Source organism: Rhinolophus sinicus, chromosome 18 (assembly GCF_057876585.1).
Source record: "Rhinolophus sinicus isolate RSI-liver-muscle chromosome 18, RSI-T2T, whole genome shotgun sequence".
Lineage (NCBI taxonomy): Eukaryota > Metazoa > Chordata > Mammalia > Chiroptera > Rhinolophidae > Rhinolophus > Rhinolophus sinicus.
Window position 1 is genome coordinate 94,645,944 of NC_142518.1, and position 22,767 is coordinate 94,668,710.

Here is a 22,767-nt window from a genome sequence, read left to right on the forward strand (position 1 = left end):
CAAAAATAGAGGAGGAAAGATAGATCACAGAAACAGGAACCATAAGAAATATCGAATGCCTATACTAATATCATAGAAAATAGACTTAAAAAATGTTACTAGAGATATAGAGGGAATTTTTATAATAACAAAAGCAACAATACATCAGGAAAATATAACAATCATAAATATATATGCGACTAACAACAGAGTGCAAAAACCGACATAATTAAAGGGAAAAATAGAAAATCCAATAATAATAGTTGGAGACTTCAATACCCCAATTTCAATAACGGATAGAACTAGAAAAAGATCAACAAGGAAACAGAAGTCTTAAACAGTATAATAAACCAACATGACTTAGTAGACATCTATAGAACACTTCATGACAAACAACAGAATACAGTTTTTCTCAAATGCACATAGAACATTCTCCAGGACAGACCATATGTTAGGCCATGAAGTACTTCTCAATATACTTAAAAGGAATGAATCAGGGGGTGGCCGGTTAGCTCAGTTGGTTAGAGTGCGGTGCTCTTAACAGCAAGGTTGCCGGTTAGATCCCAGCATGGGTCACTGTGAGCTGTGCCCTCCACAACTAGATTGAAACAACTACTTGACTTGGAGCTGATGGGTCCTGGAAAACACACTTAAATAAATAAAAGTTTAAAAAGAAAGAAAATGACTCGTACAACATATATTCTCTGACCATAATGGAATGAAAGTATAAATCACTTAAAGAAGGAAATAGGGGAAATTCATATATGTGGAAATTAAACAATGCACTCTGAAATAACCAATGGTTCAAAGAAGAAAACACAAGGGAAATATTGAGAAAATCTTTGAGATAACTTAAAATGAAACAAAACATACCAAAACTTAGAAAATGTAGCTAAACCAGTGCTTACAGGGGCTTTAAATGCCTATATATATATTTTTTAATCTCATTTCAATAGCATAACTTTCAACAGCAAGACACTTGAAATGAAAGAATACAATAAACCTAAAACAATTGGAAGAAATATTATAGATTAAAATGGGAATTCAGAGTTGAAAATAGGGGCAGCTGATGGCTCAGTTGGTTAGAGCACGAGCTCTGAACAACAGGGTTGCCGGTTTGATTCCCACATGGGCCAGTGAGCTGAGCCCTCCACAAGTATATTGAAGGACAATGACTTGGAGCTGATGGGCCCTGGAGAAACACACTGTTCCCCAATAAAATTAAAAAAAAAAAAAAAAAAAGAGTTGAAAATAATGGAGTAAATCAATGAAACCAAAAGTTGGTTCTTTGAAATGATCAACAAAATTGACAAACCTGAACCTAGATTGACCAAGAAAGTATAATAAAAGACTCAACTACTAAATTTGAGAATAAAAGAAGGCACATTAATACCACCCTTTAAAAATGAAATGGGTCATAAGGAAATACAATGAACAACTGCATGCCAACAAATTGCATAATTTAGACAAAATGGACAAATTCCTAGAAAGACACAAACTACTGAAATTAACACAAAAAGAAAAAGAAAATCTTGGTCAAACTATAAAAAGTCATTGAACAAATAATTTTAAAACTTACCACAAAGAAAATCCCAAGCCCAAACGGTTTGTCTAGTGAATTCTACCAAAATAATAAAGAAAAATTAATACCAAGCTTTCACAAACTCTTTCAAAAACAGAAGAGGCAGGAACACTTCTTAACTAATTCTATATAGCCAGCATTACCCTGATACCAAAACCAGACAAAAACATCACAAGAAAAGAAAGCTACCGACCAATATCCCTCATGCATAAATCCTTAAGAAAATATAAGCGAGGGCAGCCGGTTAGCTCAATTGGTTAGAGGACGATGCTCATAATACTAGGGTTGCCGGTTTGATCCCCACATGGGCTAGTGTGAGCTGCGCCCTCCACAACCAGATTGAAACAACTATTTGACTTGGAGCTGATGGGTCCTGGAAAACCACACTTAAAATAAAAAAAGGTTTTTTTTCTTTCTTTCTTTTTTTTTTTTTTTTTTAAAGAAAATACAAGCAAACCCAATCCAGCAACATAATAAAAGGATCATGACAATGATTAAGTGGGATTTATCCCCAGAATACAAGGCTGGTTTAACATCAACATGTTAGTTAATATAAAACACCATATCAAAAGAATAAATGGAGAAAAAAGAACACATGACTATCTCAATAGACAGAAAAAGAGTTTGATGAAATCCAACACCCATTCATTGATTAACAAATAAAAATTTGTCAAACTAGGAATGAAAGAAAACTTCTTTAATCTGATAAATGACATCTAAGAAAACGCCCAGAGCTAGCATTATATTTAATGATGAAAGATAGAAAGCTTTTCCTGCCTAAGATCAGAAGAAAAATAAGGAAGTCCATTCTAGCCACACCACATTGTGCTAGAGATTCTACTCAAGGAAGTTAGTCAAGAAAAAGAAATAAAATGCATCTACAGTGGATAGGAAGAAGTAAAAGTATCTATTTACAAATGACAGTTTTGTATTGTCAGATGAAAATCTTAAGAAATACATTAAAAAACTATTAGAATTTTTAAAAAATACTGACTTCAGCAAGGTTGCAGCATACAAGATCAATATTTAAAAATCAACTGTTTTTCTATACACTAACAGTGAAGAATCCAAAAATGAAGTTAATAAAACAATTATATTTACAATATCATCAAAAAGAGTAAAATACTTATGAATATAAAATATTAATGCAAAACTTGTAATATAAAGACTACAAAACACCATTGAAAGAAACTGAAAAACACCTAAACAAATGGAAAGTCAGTCCATATTCATGGATTGAAAGACTTAATATTGTTCAGATGGAAATAGTCCCCCAAACTGATCTACAGATTCAATGGAATCTCTAACAACATCCTATCTGGCTTCTTTGTAGATGTTGATACGCTAACTTTAAAATGCAGATATTGATTCACTGAAATTCAAGGTACCCAGAAGAGCCAAAAAAATCTAGAGAAAGAAGAAAAAAACTGGAGGATTCATACTTCCTGATTTCAAAACTAACTACAAAGGAACAGTAGTCAAAGACTATGTGGCACGTGCATTAAGATAGCTATACAGATGAATTAAATAAAACTAAGCATCCAGAAATAAATACATACAGTTATGGTCAATTGATTTTCAACAAAGGTACAAGGCAATTCAATAAAGAAAAAAAACATTTTCAGCAAATGATTCCGGGACAATTAATATCCACATTAAAAAGAATAAAGTTGGACACCATTCTTAAAATATCTACAAAAAATAACCTCAAATAGATCACAGACCTTAATGTAAGACATCAAACTATAAAATGCTTTGAAGAAAACATAGGAGTAAATCTTTGTGATCTTAGGTTAGGCAAAGCCTGCATGAGAAACGAAAGAAAAAGCAGTTAAGTTGGATTTCATGAAAATTTAAAACTTTTATGTTTCAATGAACATCATGAAGAAAGTGAAAAGACAAACCATTAAATGGGGGAAAATATTTGCAAAGTATACAACTAATAAGGGACTTCTATCTAGAATGTATAAAGAACACTTAACTCAATACTAAAAAGAAAAAAACATAACAAAATTAAAACTGGCAAAGGATCTGAACAGACATTTCTCCAAAGAAGACATTAAAATGGGCAATAAGCACATGGAAAGATGCTCAACACCATTACCTTTCAGGAAAATGCAAATCAAAACCACAATAAGGTACCCATAAGACGGCTGGGCAGTGACTGGTAATGGTACAGGTTTTTATTTTTGTTTTTTGGAGTGATGAAATGTTTTGGAATTTGATAGTGGCAATGATTGCACAATTTTGTGAATATACTAAAAGTTACTGTACTTCAAAGGGTGAATATGATGGTGTGTGAAATATATCTAAACAAGACATAAAACTTAAAATGTAGCATAAAGTTAATGCAAAAATTAAAACTATAAAAGTGTTAGAAAAAATACAGGAGAAAATCTTCAGGATCTAGAGGTAGGCAAATAATTCTTAGACTTGGCTTCTGGTCAAAATGGTGCAGTAGGTAAATGCTGTGCTTACCTTCTCTCACAACCACATCAAAATTACAACTAAACTGCAAAACAACCATCATTGAGAATCACCTAAAATCAAGCTGAACCGAAGCCCTACAATTAAGGTCATGCAGAAGAAGTCACTTCGAGACTGGTAGGAAAGGCAGAGACACAGAATGGGCTGGTCTGACACCCGTGTGTCACCATTAAAAATTTGGAGGGATATCTCGTCTGTGGAAGTCCCCCAGGAGGAGCGAGGGGTCCCAGACCCTCCCTAGCCCAGGGTAACAGTGCCAGGGAGAGAAATCCCCATAATTTCTGGTTGTGAAAACCTGCTGAGATTGTGACTCTGTGAGACAGAGGACAGCTGGAGCACCAGGCGCTCCTCTTGAAAACACTGCGCATGGAATACCCACTGACGGAATTACTAGCTCTGAGCTCCAGTGCTGAGGCAGCAGCTGGAGAGGCAACAGAGACATATAGGGTAAAAATGATTTATCTGGCCTTAGGACAGGGGCTGGAGGGGCAGCTTTCTCCTCGATGGAGGAGCTGGTGGAGGCCATTGTTTCTTTGATGAGCCCTCCCCCTTCCCAGTGTGCAAACGCAGGCGGCCATCACATGTGAGTCTCCATCAAGCTGGCTAATGCCAATCGTTTGCTATGCACTGGCAATTCCAGACCCCACCCTGCCCAACTTTCGGGTATATCCCTCTTCCAGTGGCCTTTTTGTACAAACTGCTTTCCTTGGCTCAACTGCAGACTTTCCTAGGGTCTGTCAAAGGAACCCAGATGAGCAGCATCTGGCTTGAGCATGTCTTATACCTCTGGCTGACCAGCCCTAAGCCTGGCACTAGTGACAGCCAGCCTTGGTTTGCGGCTTGGCCTCTCAAGGCATTTCCAAGCACGGCATAGTTTGTGGCCATCTGCGGTTTTCTTTGTGGCTCCTGCCGGGTGGCTCCAGGTGAGACATGGGCTGCAGCTGAACTTCACCAGCAGCAGGTCCCCTCACAGGTGGCCCTGGGGCTGGTGCCCCCAGTGGCCAGCTTCGAAAGGAGCTGTAGCATCACCTAGCTGCCTCCAAGGACGACACACCCAAGGGGCAGATTGGGCAGGCACCAAAGCCATGCTGAGACAGAGCCTGGTCTGTAGGGTCAGCCCCTGTACAACAGCTCCTCCACTATAGTCATGGCCAGTCCTCACAACCAGTAAGCCCAAGGGTCAATCCCTCCCACTGATGTGCAAATAGCAACCAAGGCTCAACTACAACAGAAGGACACCACAACTATGACAAGGGACATACCTGGAATGCACGGGTCAAGTGACCAGGAAGATTGTGCCACTGAGCCCGACATCATACCTACTACATGAGGCCACTCAATTAAGACCGGGAGACATAGCAGCCCTACTTAATATAGAATAATACAGAAATAGCAGCCCTACCTAATATATAGAAACAAACATAGGGACGCAGCCAAAATGGAGAGATGAAGAAACATGTCCCAAATAAACGAACAGAACAAAGCTTCAGAAAAACAACTAAACAAACTGAAGACAAGTAATCTACCAGACACAGAGTTCCAAACACTAGTTATAAGGATGCTCAGCGATCTCAGGGAGAACTTCAACAAAGAGACAGGAAAAATGAAAATGGAGATAGAAAAACATAATTAAGAACCAGTTAGGGGCTGGCCCGGTGGCTCAGGTAGTTGGAGCTCTGTGCTCCTAACGCCAAAGGCTGCCGGTTCAATTCCCACATGGGCCAGTGGGCTCTCAACTACAAGGTTGCCATCTCGACTCCCACAAGGGATGGTGGGCTTTGCCCCCTGCATCTAAGATTGAACACGGCACCTTGAGCTGAGCTGCTGCTGAGCTCCCAGATGGCTCAGTTGGTTGGAGCACATCCTCTCAGTTGATTCGACTCCTGCAAGGGGTGGTGGGCTGTGCCCCGTGCAAATAACAACGGCAACTGGACCTGGAGCTGAACTGCGCCCTCCACAACTACGCTTGAAAGGACAACAACTTGACTTGGAAAAAATCCTGGAAGTACACACTGTTCCCTAATAAAGTCCTATTCCCTTTCCCCAATAAAATCTTATATATATAAAAAAAGAACCAGTCAGAAATAAAGAATACAATAACGGAAATGAAGACTACATTACAGGGAATCAGCAGATTAGATGAAGCAGAGGATCAAATCAGTGATTTATTATAGAAGATAAGCTATCACAAAACACCCAATCAGAACAGCAAAAAGAAAAAGAAACCCAAAAAATTGAGCAGAGTTTAAGGGGCATCTGGGACAACATCATGTGTACCAACATTCTCATTATGGAGGTAGCAGAAGGAGAAGAGAGAGAGCAAGGAATTGAAAACCTACTGAAGAAACAATGACAGAAAACTTCCTTAACCTGGCAAAGGAAATAGATATACATGCCCAGGAAGCGCAGAGAGTCCTAAACAAGATGAACCCAAAGAGGCCCACACCAAGACACATCATAATTTAAATGCCAAAGGTTAAAGACAAAGCAAGAAGCAGCAAGAGAAAAAGCAGTTAGTTACCTACAAGGGAGCTCCCCTAAGACTGTCAGCTGATTTCTCAACAGAAATTTTGCAGGCCAGAAGGGATTGGCACGAAATATTCAAAGTGATGAAAAGCAAAGACCTACAACCAAGACTACTCTACTCAGCAAGGCTATCATTTAAAATCAAATGACAGATAAACAGCTTAAGCAAAGACCTACAACCAAGACTACTCTACTCAGCAAGGCTATCATTTAAAATCAAATGACAGATAAACAGCTTCCCATTCAAGACAATGCTAAAGGAGTTCATCACCGCCAAACTAGTATTACAGGTAATCTTAGAGGGACTTCTTTAAGATGAAAAAGATCAAAAATATGAATAATAAAATGGCAATAACTATATACCTATCAACAATTACTTTCAATGGAAATGGATTTAATGTTCCAATCAAAAGATAAGGGAGCTGAATGAATAAGAAAACAAGACCCTTACATATGTTGCTTACAAGAGACTCCTTTCAGATCGAAAGACACACACAGACTGAAAGTAAAGGGATGGAAAAAGATGTTTCATGAAAATGAAAACAAACAAAAAAACTGGAGTAGCAATACTTATACCAGACAAAATAGACTTTAAAACAACAGCTATAACAAGAGACAAACAAGGACCTGCTAATCCCACTTATGGGTATTTATCTGAATAAACCCAAAATGCTACTTTGAGGGGACGTGCTCATCCATATGTTCATTGCAGCATTATTTACATAAGCCAAGATATGAAGGCAACCTGGGTGTCCCTGGATGGATGAATGGATAAAGAAGAAGTGGTACATATATACAATGGAATATTACTCAGCTGTAAAGAATGAAATCTTGCCATCTGTGACAACATGGATGGACCTAGAGGGTATTGTGCTGAGTGTAGTAAGTCAGACAGCGAGAGACAAATGTCATATGATTTCACTTATAAGTGGAATGTAAAGAACAAAATAAACACATGAAAGAGAAACAAACTCATAGATACAGAGAACATTTTGATGGTTGCCAGATGGGAAGGGGGTTGCCAGGTGGGTAAAGGGGGAAAGAGATTAAGTACAAATTGGTTGTTACACACTAGTCATGGGGATGTGGGGTATAGCGTGGGGAATATAGTCAATAATATTGTGGTGACTGTATGTGGTGTCTGATGGGTACTAGATCAATTGGGGTGATAGATGGGAGTGGGTGGGGTAGGGTAAAAAAGGTGAAGGGAATAAGAAATACAAATTGTTAGTTACAAAATAGTCATGGGGGTGTAAAGTAAAGCATAAGGGAATATAGTCAATAATATGGTAATAACTGTACAGTGCCAGGTGTGTAGTAGTCAGGAGGATCACTTCCTAGATTATATAGACGTCTAACCACTGTGCTATATGCCTGCAACTAACATAAAATAATACTGAATGTCAACTCTAACTGAAAAATTAAAAAGGGGGGAGATAAAGAATAAGAGGTTCAAAGTTTCAGATATAAAGCAAATAAGTCTTGGGGATGTAATATACAGCATAGAAATATAGTCAATAATATGATAGTGTGGTACAGTGTCAGATGGTTGCTGGACTTATCCACCCCTGTGGCACCAGTCAGTACATTACAAGTATGTAGAAGCTTCTACCTAAACATCTGATGAAGGAGTGGATGAAGTCTCTGAATTTCCAATGTTTCCTCACTAAGCAGCCAGTTGAAACCCTTCATCCAGGTATCGCTGCAACAGAGATCTCTGTTCTTCTCTTCCTTCTTCTTTTCTGCCTCAGTTTCCTTGGAGCCTCACTTCTGGGAGTCTCTGCTGGTCCTGCTCATACGATTTTGTCTCCTGATGTCACTTCCCTATGACACAGGCCTTTCTAGCTTTTGTCCTAAATCTGAGTCTTTGTCAGCAGCAGTACCAAGGAGCACATTTCCTTTGATATATCTGTCACCGATCATGGTGTGGGGGCTTCTCATGCCACTTTCCCCAGTGGTTTGGTTCAAGGCCAATGTGGGAATTTGACACATTGATGTTTGAATCTAGAGATTGTGCTGAGCAAATGCTCCACAGCTAGGTTTGATCGAGTAGATGCAACCAGTGCCACTGCATCATTCTTCAAGGGACGATGGTCATGTGCTTCTAAATCTATCACCAGGCTCAAGTTTTCTGTTTCCAAATGAACCTCCTAGATTAGCCACTAGAAGACTATTTCTAAAGTCAAAACTGACCTATCCCTCTGTTGCTGAAGGACAGTGTAGTAGCTAAATGCATGGTTTCCAGAACCCGAGTGCTCTGATTCAAATACCTCTTCTACCACTTAATGGCTGTGTGGGTGACCTTTAGCAATTTATCTAACCTCTCTCTGACTCGGTTTCCACAACTGCTAATGGGGAAACCTGGAGACAGAGGAAGCCTCCCAACAATTCTAAATAAGGAAATTCTCCAAGCATCGTTCTGTGCCTGAGGCACGGCTGTCATCATCTTACAGAAAAGGAAATGGAGGCTTAGAAAAATCCACTCAACTCTTCCAAATCCTGGGAAGTGGGGAGTCATGAAAATGGACTCAGGGATGATCCATGGCCCTTGCTCTTCACCATACCTCCCACACTGACCACACCAGCCTCTAGATCCTGCTGGCCTCACTCCCGTCATAGTGGGTCTCACTCAGTGCTGACAGGCTCTGGCCGTCAGAAAGTGCTCTTTCCCTTTCAATTCCAGCCTGCCTCCTGGATGATTCTGCCCACTGGTCCTTGTTTTGCCCACTGGAGCAGCACAGTGAGTTTAATCTCCTCAGTAACTGGTCTCCAGTGGTGGGGCAGCATCTCGAGAGGCACCAGAGACATACAGTGAAAGACTCAGTTGTGTGGTTTCAGGATGAGAGCTGGGGGGACCAACCATTGTCCCTGTGTGAAGCCTGCCTCACGTGTTGCCTACAGGAGGGTGCCATCTTTGCTATCGAATTTCATAGCAGTTTTTTTCATTATAGCCAAAAACTAGAACCAGCCCAGATGTCTTTCAACTGGTGAATGGTTAAACAAACTGTGGTATGTACTTACCATGGAATATTCTCCAGCAATAAAAAAGAATGAACTGCTGCTACAAGCAACAGCTTGGATGAATCTTGAGTGAAATTTGTTGAATAACAGGAGGCACCCCAAACTATCTCTCATTTCTAATCCAGCAGAACAATGCTGTCCCAGAATTTTAAGTTGAAAGCCACCAGTGACTCTGAGTCTAAGTTGCTCACTGTTAAAGCTGCCAGTTTGCACAGTGCCACTGCCTTTCTCTAGGGCCCTGCGGCAGATGAGGGTACACTGATTGTCCCCAAAACTACATCTGGGAGGGGGAAATGAGTCACTAACAGGCAATCTGCCATTTAATTATGGCAATAGTTTATCTTTTTTCCCAATGGTATTTCTCTTTTCAGACCCAACTTTACCCTCTGACATTTCAGTTGAAACTCCTACCATTTCTTGACTATTTCTACCTGCTCGAGGTTCGGGGCGAACATTTGTTTTCTTCCTTGTAGGTTTCTTGTGCTAAGCTAAATTCAGAGACCACCAAGGTATATCCAAGACCCAAATGATACAGATGTGCATACCTTGGGCTTTCTGGCACTCGGATCTCTCCATCTTAGCAGGTTCACTGCATACAAGAGCTCCCCCTCCATACCAGAAAGAGCTTCATCCTGGAGTCAAACCCAAGCAAACCTGAAGAGCTGGAATTTTGTGGTCCCTGGCTTGTTTGCTGTCAGCACAGAAACCTGACTTCTGGGACATTCTCTACAAGATATCCCCAGCCAAATGTCACAACCTGAGACCCCACACCCAGTCCCTTGATACTGGAACAATAACCTTCCTACAATGAATAATGATCACATTACCATGATTTAAAAGCAAAACAAACATGACATTCAATTGGGAACATCACAATCTTGCTCATTTCAACCTAACTATATATTTTAAAAGGGGAGAGACTGTCAATGTAGCTAAGTTCCATGCATACAAACCTGCCATGCAGCCTTTAATTCAACATTCAGCTGAACTCTGGACAATTATGAGCCACTTTCCTACAGTAGGGTTATGTGAAGTGCCCGCAACACAGGACTCTCTTATTGAGATGAGCTAGATAATCTGACTGCGTTAAACAGCCTAGCTAAGTTACGAACCTTGAATTCCCTCCATGTCAAAAGTCTACCCCGTCCTGTAAGTCTAGTACCCATCTGACACTATAAATAGTTTTTACAAGCTATACACCTGAAGCTAATATAAGATAATATTGAATGTCAACTATAATTTTAAAAAATCGTCATGGGGATATATAGTACAACATAAGGAATATAGTCAATCATAATGTAATAACTATGTACAGTGTCAGATGGGTAGTAGACTTATTGGGGTTATTACTTTGTGAGGTATATAAATGTCTAATCATTATGTTGTTTTGTACACCTGAAACAAAAAAAAAAAAAAAAAAAAAAAGTCTACCCTTCTTGTACAGGAACTGCTGGAAACCAAAAGGCGTTATTTCAGTCTCATCTTAATGGATCTTGTGACATCCAGGTCTCTAAGCCCCTCAATAATAATTTTCCAAGGCCCTCTGGAATAAATAGAAGTCTCATTCAAAGCAGCATGTATGCAAGTTCTGGCATTTTAAATGGATCCTGTCCTTACGTGCATAAACCTAAAAGCATGAGAGCAATTGGATTAGAAAAGCCAAGAGTATTTTTTTTAAAAGCCCCCTCTAATTGGCAATAAGTCACCAAACATTGTCAAACACATATCACTTGCTTAATTATTTTGTGTGTGCATGTGTACATCTTTATAACTTCATAAACATATGAGGAGATGCAGATTTAATGTACACCCATATGGTGACAAGTACAAAAGCTGTCAGAAGATTATAAAATGCTATACTAATGTTAAAGTGGTACCATTTTTTTCTCTTGCTTTGCTTCCAAGTCACAATAAATTGAGGGTGGTCGATGCTAAGCACGGATTCTTACCTAAAAGGATAATTACGCGCAGACCATTTGTCCAATAATTCCAAATATTTTAAAAATACCTTGCTTCAGCTCCATATTCTCATATTAGTCTAATTACATATCATTAATCTTATAGGGGGTTTATGCATAAAATCATTTCTGCATGTCCCTTAAAATTTTTATTGAAGTAATTTTTCATAAATAGCCTACTACGCATCATTCACCCCAATATGCTTCATTTCAACATGCTTTAATGAGTTGGAATTGGCCTATTACACTCTTGCAACATACTGCAAAACCAATCACAAAAATAATAAGTATTTTTGCCTCTAGTCTATCTGGAAAATAAGCTCAGACAGTTTGTCAACCTTCAACATGTTATGCCAGTTAATCTTCTACTTAGCAAAGTCTCATCCGTGAGGCATCTGCTGAGGTGGCCATCAAACCAAGGTCACACTGGCCGCCTCAAGTTGTATCGGGTATCTTTTTACCATTCTTCCATGCCTTCTACCTAATTCCTTTGCTTCCTGCACTCATGTCTGCCAGACTGGTAGGTTCATGCTCATTTGCATGCTCTCATTAATGGCATTTTTTAAAAGCTGCCTCTTCCAAAAGAGAGCGGTCACTCATAAGGGAATTTGCTACCCTCACCTGGTTATTTCAGTAATAAAATACACTTTTCTTACTTTCATTCTGAGCCCCTGGGATAAGAGCAGGCTTCAGGATTCTTTTTTTCTAAGACCCCTCACTTGGTTTTGAGAGAAAACATCTTTATTTCACTGGCTCCACATGCTACAAATTATATGAGCTGTCCTGGCTGAACTCATTCATTCACACTCCCCTCCAAAGGTCTACACAGACCTAATGCAGAAAAAAAAAAGGCAATGGTCATTTATAGAAACAGGCCCTGATCAGAGCAACTGTCCTGACCTTGCTAATGAGCCAACTGTCAACATTCCAAAACGAGTAAGATGCTTTGGTCTCTTACAAACCTTATGAAGTGTGTGCACCATATTTTAAGTCCACATGGGGCATAAATTAAAATACAGTAAAGGTCTTCATTTTTCTTATCTGGAAAAAAAACAAATCTTTCCTTTAACGTAACTCCTTTCTTTTTTTATTTCCCCTAAAACATCGTTCTTCTATGTAAATCAGTGTTGAAAGCATTTGCAGTACCTTGGACATCTAACTCTTTATTTAATGGAGTGGGGGGGAACTGCAGAATTCACCTTTAAAGAGTGAGTTTTATTAAACGTTTTCAAAGGTACTTAAAAAAAACAGTTAACATGTTGGATCTTGATATTTTCAGATAGTCACTTCAGGTCTCCATTCCACTTAGCTTGTATAGACACAGCCAAAAGAGAGGGTAAAAGCTTTTGGCGATTTATCTGAGAATTTAGTGGGCATTAAAACATACCAGACAGGAAATGTGACCCAACTGGTTTCAAATACCAGCTCAACTCCAATATTGACTGGCTGTGTAGACTTAGGCAGGTTATATATCTTGTTCAATTCTCTTGTTTTATCATCTTTAAATGGGTTTTTTAAACATCTACCTCAGAGAGTTGTTTTGAGGATTAAACGAGAAAAATACACATTATGCCCCTAGCATAGGGCCTGGTAGCTACCCCTAAACATTAATAGGTATTCACGGAAAGTTAAACCAAACTACTTGGGTCAAACCATCACTTTACAGCAATTCTCTTTGCCTAAGTCTTGAACTTTTTCACTCTTGCATGTCAATTAAGAAACTTGATATGTTCAGTGAAAGATTGGCAATACTTCCAAATGTTTCAGACCACTAATGCTCCTTCTCATGCACTCAGATATAGCCTAATCCCTTGTTTCTGCCTCACTGGTTACAACATCCTTTGACTAAGCACTGCATAGTCAGATAGTTTGGGCTGTAGGATATTTATTCACTTAAGTTTTCCAGACTAACTTTATGGTTTAGTATATGGCCTACTTTCAAAACTGTTCCATGTGTGTTTGAGAAGAATGTGCATTCTTCTCATTGGGTGCAGGTCTATTACATTGAGCTAGTTAACAGTGTTGTCCAAATCTTCTGTATCATTACTCATTTTTCATTCATTTCATCTTTCAATTTCTGAATGGGGTTAGGAGATTTTACAATTTCTTCTTATAGCTCTGTCAACTTTTGCTTCATATATTTCAAAACTATGGCATTAAGTGCATACAAGTTTAGAATTATTATCTGAAGAATTGAACTTTTTACCATTATTCAGCGATCCTGTTTATCCCCAGTAAAGGTTTTTCTGTAGTCTATTTGGTCTCATATCAATTTAGCTACATCAGCTTCCTTCTGCTTGGTATTTGCATAGTACGTATATCTATTTCAATCCTATCTGTGTCCTTATGTTTTAGCTTTATCTCTTATATACAGCATATAACTAGATTTCCTATTTTCATCCACTGTGATAATCTATGTCAAAGACTAGTCAACTTTTATTTGTTGTTGAGGAGTTTACTACCAAGATCAAAGGGCCTTTTCAAAGTATCTCTGGGTTTCCTGGCTGCAACCTGGTCACCCTAGTCAATTTCTAAACACTCTGCTTCCACTGACTTTCCCCTAAGAGTTAGCAAAAGTCCAATGATCTCCATGAGTGAATTGGAACTAATATTATAATGAAGATTCGTCTTTATTAGCACAGTTATGGGAGAAAGTCAATTAATGCAAGGAGTGGTACACACAGACCTAATCTATTTGATGCAAATCAACACTTTGCACATTTCAATTGCTCTGTATTCCTTCAGAAAAGTGCATGGAAATGATTCATTAGAACTAAACTCTTCACAAGAAACAAACCAATTCTCTTAGGCTCACTAGGGCATCTCTGCTAGTAAAATTTAAAAAGCAATCAAACTGAATAAGAAGTCCTTTTTTACAGACATTTATATCAGGGAAGAACATGATTCTTGACAATTCAGAGTAAATGAAGTGCAAATTATTCTCTTATAATATATCTCAGAATTGAAGCTTAAATTGTGACTTAAAAAGAACCCACAGTTTAATCAGAAAAATATATTTATTGGTAATTCTCATGAGCTCATATTTGATACATTTATATCATAGGATAACAAGTTCAAAACTATTGCTGAGTTATAAATATGGAATTTATGCAGAATTTGCGTGTATTGAATTTTATTTTGAATCTGCATGTGTGCCTATATTTGAATATTTATAATATTCCCGAAAAAGCACAGTGGAATGTGCAAGACAGATTTATTTAGTGTTAGTGTCAAATTCTTCAACACTATTCTTAAGACAAAATGGCAGAAATAACAAATGGAATACAATAAACCAACTGAATAATCTGTAAAGTCCAACACCTAGTAAAACTATAAAAGCTCTTTTGCCAATACATATTTTGTTAAAGTTTAGACAAATATTTCTCTGAGCTTACAATGACATTTTATTAGAAGACATATACCCTTAATTGGATTAATTTTTTTTTTTTTAAGGAGGGCGCAGCTCACAGTGGCCCATGCAGGGATCAAACCATCAACCTTGGTGTTATTAGCACCACGCTCTAACCAACTGAGCTAATCAGCCACCCCATTAATTGGATTCTTCACTATGCTTTAATGGAAGAAGGAATACCCCCATCTACACCTTTTTTTCATAAACTCAGTGACTAAATATTATACCTCATTTTATTTGTCACATAATGGCGATAATAGCTTTTAAACTGTGAAGCATGTTCTTTACACTATCAAAACAACTTGTACCTCAAATGCAGTTTCAGTAGAGTTTTAGCAATAAGATTATGCACCTCTCTGTATATAGGAGCCCTTCAGATCTCCAGAGCAGTTAAAGAATGAAGTGTTCTAATCAACTTAATTTATAGTTAACAGGAACAATGCTTTTATGAAGTGAAACTGCCCTAGGAGGCGGCTGCTCCAGCAGAGCAGAGTCCCCTTATTTCTTGGATGAGAGCAACACATGCACTATTAACTGGTCTAAGCTCTCAGTTCTGGATATTTAGAACTATAGCCCTTCATCAGCCCCAAGACTTCATTCTTCTAGCCAGACCATGGGCTCTGCTATCAGCCCACTTGGAAAGAGGCTCATGAGGATTCAAAGTCCAAGCTGTCTTGGGTGGCTCTGGCTTAGCAGAATAAACCTTATACTTTCAACTGTTACCACTATTAATTTCCTGTTCCATTTAACTTTTAAACAGAGAAGAGACAATAGCAATCCACTCAAATATCTCTATACTATACTGGTGTAAGCATTCCATGGATTCTGTGGAAAATAATAACAGCCAATCATCAGAAAAATCAGCAGTCGATGCCTGGCTTATCACTTCTACCTTTCAGTCTGAAAGTTTATTTAGCTGAGGCTGCTTTCCTCATTGAGGACTCCCAGGATATCAAGAGACTAATGAAATAACCAGCCACAGTCTTCAGGAACCAAAAAGTAGACATGAGTATAATTTATCACAGCCACAATAAAACACAATTTTTTAAATTGCCAATGTCCAGATGGGTACTAGACTAGTCAGGGGGATCACTTCTTAAATTATATAAATGTCTAACCACTATGCTATACACCTGAAATTAATATAAAATAATATTGAATGTCAAAATAAATAAAGCATTAAAAAAATAGAATTGTACACCTGAAATCTATGTAATTTTACTAACAATTGTCACCCCAATAAATTTAATTAAAAAAATAAATAAATAAAACAAAAACAAAAACAAAAACAAAATAGAATTGTCAATGTTTACTTTTATTATCCAAGTAGTGCATACTCATGAAGAAAATCCAAAACCTTCAAAGAAACAGAACAAGAAAATAAAATGCTAATCAATCCATTAATATCTTGGTATTTTTCTTCCATTCTTTGTCTTTTATGCTTAAATTTGGGAGGGGCAAGAAGATGATTTGTGCATCTATCCATACCTCTCTCTCTTTCTCTCTAATATAGTTGTAGTTATACTAGGTCCATAACTATCTCTTTTTCCCTTAGCGTTAAATCACCAGCAATTTTCCATATTCTACAAAAGGACATTTAAGTGGTATTATAATAATTCTTCAAGTGCATGTACAGAGATTTCTTGAACGATTCTCCTCAATGTAAATGTCCAGATTTTTCAAATTTGTTGCACTCATAACTCCAGTTAGCCTCCTACTATAGCATTATATTACCCTGCATTTTTCCCCCATGGCACTTCTCACAATTTTAAGTGATTAATTAATTGTTTAATGTCTGCCTTTCCCAATGCATGAAGACAAGGGCCACATCTGCCTGATTCCCCACACAATGTCCCCCAGCATGTGGCATTATGATAGGAGATATTCAACAAATATTTGTTGAATAATTGAATGAATAAATAAAATAAGTGAATGAATGAAAAACATGTACAAGATCATGTTTTTTAGTAAAATCCCAGAAAATAAATCATGGGTCAAAGAAATAAATATTTTTAATGTTCTGTTTATACAATCTAATTTATTTACGAAAGAATCATTCAAATTTACATTCCCAAGAACAGTGTATAAAAATTACGGTATTTACCACACCTTGTCCACACTGGCCACTAACTTAGTTTGTTTGGTGGTGGTAGTGATGTACATTGAGTTTTTGTTTTGTTTTAATCAGGGTTAATTAAAGAGGCAAAACGGTTTTTCTACATTTAATTATTCAAATTTTCATTTCTTTAGTACCAGTGAAACTAAACAGTTTTTCCATGTCTGTAAACTAGTCGTGGTACCCATATTTTAAATTTTCTGGTCATACCCTTTGTTTTTCTAATCAATTTGTAGTTCTTTATACAGGAAAGATGCCATCTTTTTGTCTGTTTTATTTATTGTGCATATTCCCATCAGTTTGACACATGCCTTTTCATATTGGCTATTGTTTTTTGACAGATGAACATTAAGCATTTTTATGCAATCATAGCTGTCCATTTTTTCTTCTAGTAAAACACTCTTTTTTCTTGGCTACAAGTCCCACATGTGAATGGCAGCTATCATTTAAATAATAATGCCAACAGTGAATTCAGATTAACTGGGTTCACAGACTCTCACATATATAACTAAGCCCTAACCTGCCCCAAAGCCCCAGTTCTCACTTCTTCACAAGCCCCAGCCACTAGAAGTCTAAGCAACATAGACCGTTCACAACTCTTTAGTGCCCTCCCAGCCCAAAATAGGTCCCCTTCTCAACCTCTCCTTTGGTCAATGGTACCACCTCCACTCCAGACTAGAAGTCAGGGAGGTACTTTTAATGGACTCCAGCCTTCATTTACTTTTATGTTTTTAACATTCCTTCTATCTAAGAGCTTCTCATACTCACTGGGGTTCAACCTCCTCATTGCCATTCCAAAATCTCTACAATGAAGCCTCACCCCACATACCTTCCCTAACTATTCCCCAAGCACGAACCTCCTTGGTTCTGGCCAGGTGAGGCTGCTGAAGCTCAAGATTCCAGGAGGATGCCATGCACACTCACAATACCTCCTTTCTTCTAAATACAACCCACCTATTACCAGAAGCATTTCCAAAAAGATCTCTCATTTTTCTGGCCTGTTCCTCATACTTTAGAAAGGAAGGAGACTTAGAAAACATCTCATTTAAATCTCCCATTTTATAGACGGGGATGGAATTGCCCAAAATCACAAGTTCCTCCCACCACTGACTTGTCTATACTACACACTTCTGCACTTTACCCTCTAACCTTTATGAACTTGAGGCTGAAGATGATGACCCTGGCAATTTTGGCTTTTGTCTTGGCTCTGGCACTGTGTGGAGGTCATAATACATGCTCCACAAAGTTTGCTGATTAGACCCAAACTACAATATAAACACATAGACTTTTCTCTAAGTTTAAATATATTCTAGTAAAGGTATGACATTTTAAAGACATTGATATTCAAATCATGTTCCAAAAAATTCATCTTCTTTATTAAATATCTAATACGAAAATTTTTTGTTCTATTACAAGCTCTGAGAGAGTAAGGATGACACATCTTCCCTGGAATATAATGGACAGTTTTACAAAATTTTGTTTAATGAATAACTGATGGAAGACATGAGTATTCTTTAATGTCATTTCATACTACCTAAGTTGATGACAGATATCTATAAAAGATAAGCTCTATAACATTCTTATTGCCACAGAACAGCACTAATCTAAAATTACTATGAAGAAAAGGTATTTCTGAATAGCCTTTTATAGTACCTTAAGAACTTAGAGCTTTGTCAGGACTCCAACGACGTGTTTGCCCTCCGTGCAGAGACGCTAATTAATACTGCTGACATTCTACAGGTGTTATAATGAATGTCTCTCCGTCTCCTGTGAAACAGTGGGAGGGTATAGCAGCTCTTATCAAAGACAGCTGAAGAAATGCATCCTCGGTAAATGAAGCTACCCTGGGCGAGCCCTGTGGCCTATAGCCTAATGGACCAGAGGGACAGCATTGCTGGCTGTACCAGTCTATTCACTCACTGCCGCACCGTGTACCACAAACTTGTCATGCCGGCCTGCTTCACTGCAAATCCAGCAAGCAAAGAAGTGGGAGCATGGGCACATGAGGTACATGCACTATGGAGTTTTTACTAAGTCATAGCTCTTTCAAAATAGAGCCACCTTTTAAAAAGAAATGGAGAGAAAAGAAAGCCTTTACCACAATGTTTAAAAAAGAATGACCTCCCCCCCAAAAAAAAAAGAAAATAAAAGAAAGCTTTTCTCCATATAAATGTCTTTTAGTCTGTTCTTGTCTGTGATAGCCTACTGGATTTTAGATGACAATTAATTACTTTCCCATATGGCTGCTGGAAAATTTAGAGATGCTAAAAGTCTAGGATGCAACATGAATATGATGATCAGATTCTTAGACTTGTATAAACAGACATAGAACCTGACCACTCCCTCCTCCCAGCCACCCACCACCACGTGTGTGCCAGCCAGCTCAGTACCTGGTGAAGAAGAATGAGGCTAGTGCAATCTCTTTGTGCCCAACTCTGAATTCCTCCCACAGACCAAGTGGTGCTCTAGAGTTGGCTACAAATAGATGGAATTTGGCCTGAGAAAAGCCTGCAGAATTTGGAAGTTTTAACAGCCAGTAAGCAACAATGTTTTGATACAATTTCAAAACTAGTCTTAAGAAATTCTAGAATAAGCAGGACCCTTCTCTGATCCTAAAAAACACACTGGCAGACAGATGAATGCAATGAAATTTCTAGTCTTTTTAAAAGAAATATTCTTCTTAATAAACAACATGTGCCTTTTGCCAGCCCAGCACTCCCTTTGTGCTCTCTGGGCAATGGGACCACAGTTGTTTCTATTTAGCAGTTATGTATCACCCAAGCATTTTATCACCTCCTGAGGCAGGAAGCATCTCAAATGTAGCACTGGGAGCGGGATTCAGGGTCTTGGCATACAGCCGCAATGGCCTCTCGACCCCCACCCCCACCCCGGGGATGGATGGCTGTGAGTCAGAAGGTGGCCATCATTGCTGCTGAGGTCTCCTACTGACACTTATACACCAGGCCTCCAGCATCCTCCCATCCTTCTCTAACTCTGTAGTGATTTCCAACACGGCAATGAGAAGGCCCCTCTTCAACCTAGCTACAAGACCTATTCCTGGTGAGTATAAAGCCTCAAGGAGATAGAAATCTCTTCCCCCAATAGGTGTGGCAACCCTGGTCCAATCTCTCATCCAAACTCACATGTGTAAAATTACTGAAAATGGTGATGATATAGGTGATAACAATATCATTAACATTTGTTGAGTGTTCATTTTGTGATAATTACTAACACAAAATACCTGTTTTCCCAAAAGCCCTCGTTCATCAAGGCACAGTCAACAGAGCAAAATGGCTGTACAGTCAGACAGAACTGGAGTAAGATTCCTGCTGTGCCACTAAAGTGCTCAATGACCTTGAAGCCGCTTTGGTCTTCATTCTCATCTGATAAATGGGGGTACTTTTTCCCACTCTGACCTCTTCCCAAAGATAGTGCAAGTTTAAAGAGAAATACCAGCGATAAGAGATGTGTAAGCTCATTCGAAACTGGAATGCGCTCTTCACACATACCAGGCTTGAACAGGCTCTACTCCAAGGTCACACAGCTGGTTCATGGATGACCTGGAACTAAGGCCCAGGTGTCGGAACTCCGGGGCCAAACAAACTAAGCCGCTATTTCCCTCAGTTCAGCAGAGCACTGAGACCACCAGCTGGCATACATGTCTGCTCCACACAGAAACTCCCCGTGGCAGACTCTTTGATCTCCTGAGATGAGCTCCTCACCCTCATGCATCACTGCCAGTATGGCTGCCTCTGTCTCTAAATTTCAACACACACACATGCACTCTCATTCTCACATTTATGCATCCTTTCACTCATAGATTATCAGAACTCACACAACAGGTTCTGCAAGCAGGATTTGTTAACATCCTGGGAAATTCTGGAACCGTCAGGCTCTCACTAATTCTTCAAGATGAAGATTTTTGGAGATTTGGAGATGGGGTAGGATCATGAAACAAAAAGGTGTCCTTGGAGTAGCAATGTGTTTCTCCAGAAAATTTTATTTCATTTTTCCAAATATTGTAAGATCCAATAAATCTCTTTTAAAAAGTGGTTCTTCTTTAATTAGACTAGATGGCACTGTGGTATCACCCTTTTTATGACCAGGAAAATCTCAATTTTTTCAAGTAATTCTAACTCAGTTTGGGACAATCTAAGGGGTTGTACCCTCCCCTTGAGGGGTCCTGGTTACCTTATGGAAAACTTCTGAAGGAATCTGCCAGAGGACAGCAGTCACCAATTACATAATCCAGACCACATTAATAATGTGTGTTTATAGACCATGTCACACCCTGACCTAGATGTCCAAAAGGATTTACAAAGGCACATGTGCCCTATGGACCTCTAAACAGGGCCATGGCTTCCATAGTAGCCAACATCTCATTTTTACTTCTCTGCCATGGTCACAGCTGTGGAATTTTGTTTTTGCCATAAAGAGCTTTTTATATCACCAGCTCTCACTACACCTACAAGCTCCATCAGCAGGAGAGATTATTTTCAATATTGCCAAATTGTTTGGGCTCTTAAACACCAGAATTTTATGGTGATAATGACTTACACAATTCTCAAAATGGATGGAGGTGGCCAACTTCCTGAGGCCAAGGTTCTCTTAGGATGGAAAGAAACCAAATCTGTTAGCACTGGAAAGGAAATGAAAGTTCAACAGATTCTGCCAGAATTCCAGCACTCAAGAAAGGACACTGTGAACTGAGGGAAGGGAAAGTTGAGTAGGGGGTGATGCTTCCTCTGAATCTCAATGGTGACCAGAAAGTCAGAGGGCTCTATGTGCCTGCAGCTGGACAGAAGAAACTGCACTGGCTGGGGGGGTTGGGGGGTATTGGGAGAGGGTCCAGGTAGGCAGCGGTTGCAGCAGCAGCCTCAAAATGAAGAGCATCTGTGGTCACCTCCTAGAGCATGGTCATGTCCTTGCCCGCCGTGAGACCTAATCCGGAGGCCCCCTGGCAACTAGACTCACCTTGTCCATTCCCTGGACTCTCTGCCGAGCCCAAATTTGTTTTATGGAGAGTGGGAGCCCTGGCTGGAGCAAGTGCACCCCAACGCACCCTCCCCGCCCCCACCTTTATGGCACTCCATGACCTCCAGCAACCGGGTATTGCAGCTGGATGGAGGAAAATGCCCTAGCTTCAAAGGTAGTGGCTACAGGCTTTTCATAAAATCAGTTTTCCCAGCAAATGGGTTGGCGGTGCCCTGAACTAGGGCTCAGGCTTTGTAAATCATGAGTGGTTTCTCCAAGCTGAACCCCACATGGGGTCAGAGCAAGCGTCCCAGCCAGTCCTTGGGCCCGTGGGGTGCGCCATGTACTCGCAAAACACTGTGGATGTCTGGCGTGCAGCCAGTAGTGAGGGGCGCCTGCTAGGTACCAGGAAGGAGCTCTCTCCAGGTGTCCTCAAACAGCGACTGAGGGACACCCACTCTCTGGGGAGAGCAGCGCCAAAGTGGAGAAAGGAGGAGAGAGATGACCAAAGTCAGCCAGGAAGAGAAAAAACAGTAATGGTGAAGTGAAAGAGAAAGAAGAGAAGCAAAGTGACAGGAAAACGGAGGGAGAAGGCAAGAGTGAGAAGCCAGGAACTGACAAGAGCGGAACAAGAGAAAGAGGGAAAGGCAATTAGAGAAAACGAGAATAAAAGGGGGGAAGAATGTGGGAATGGGAAAGAAGAAGAGAGAGA

General features: G+C 39.3%; 1 protein-coding gene across 3 annotated transcripts in view; it reads right to left on the reverse strand.

The window, feature by feature from the left end:
• HS6ST2 (heparan sulfate 6-O-sulfotransferase 2) overlaps nucleotides 1–22,767 on the reverse strand; it is a 385,504-nt gene that overhangs the window by 360,342 nt on the left and 2,395 nt on the right. The window lies entirely within an intron of this gene.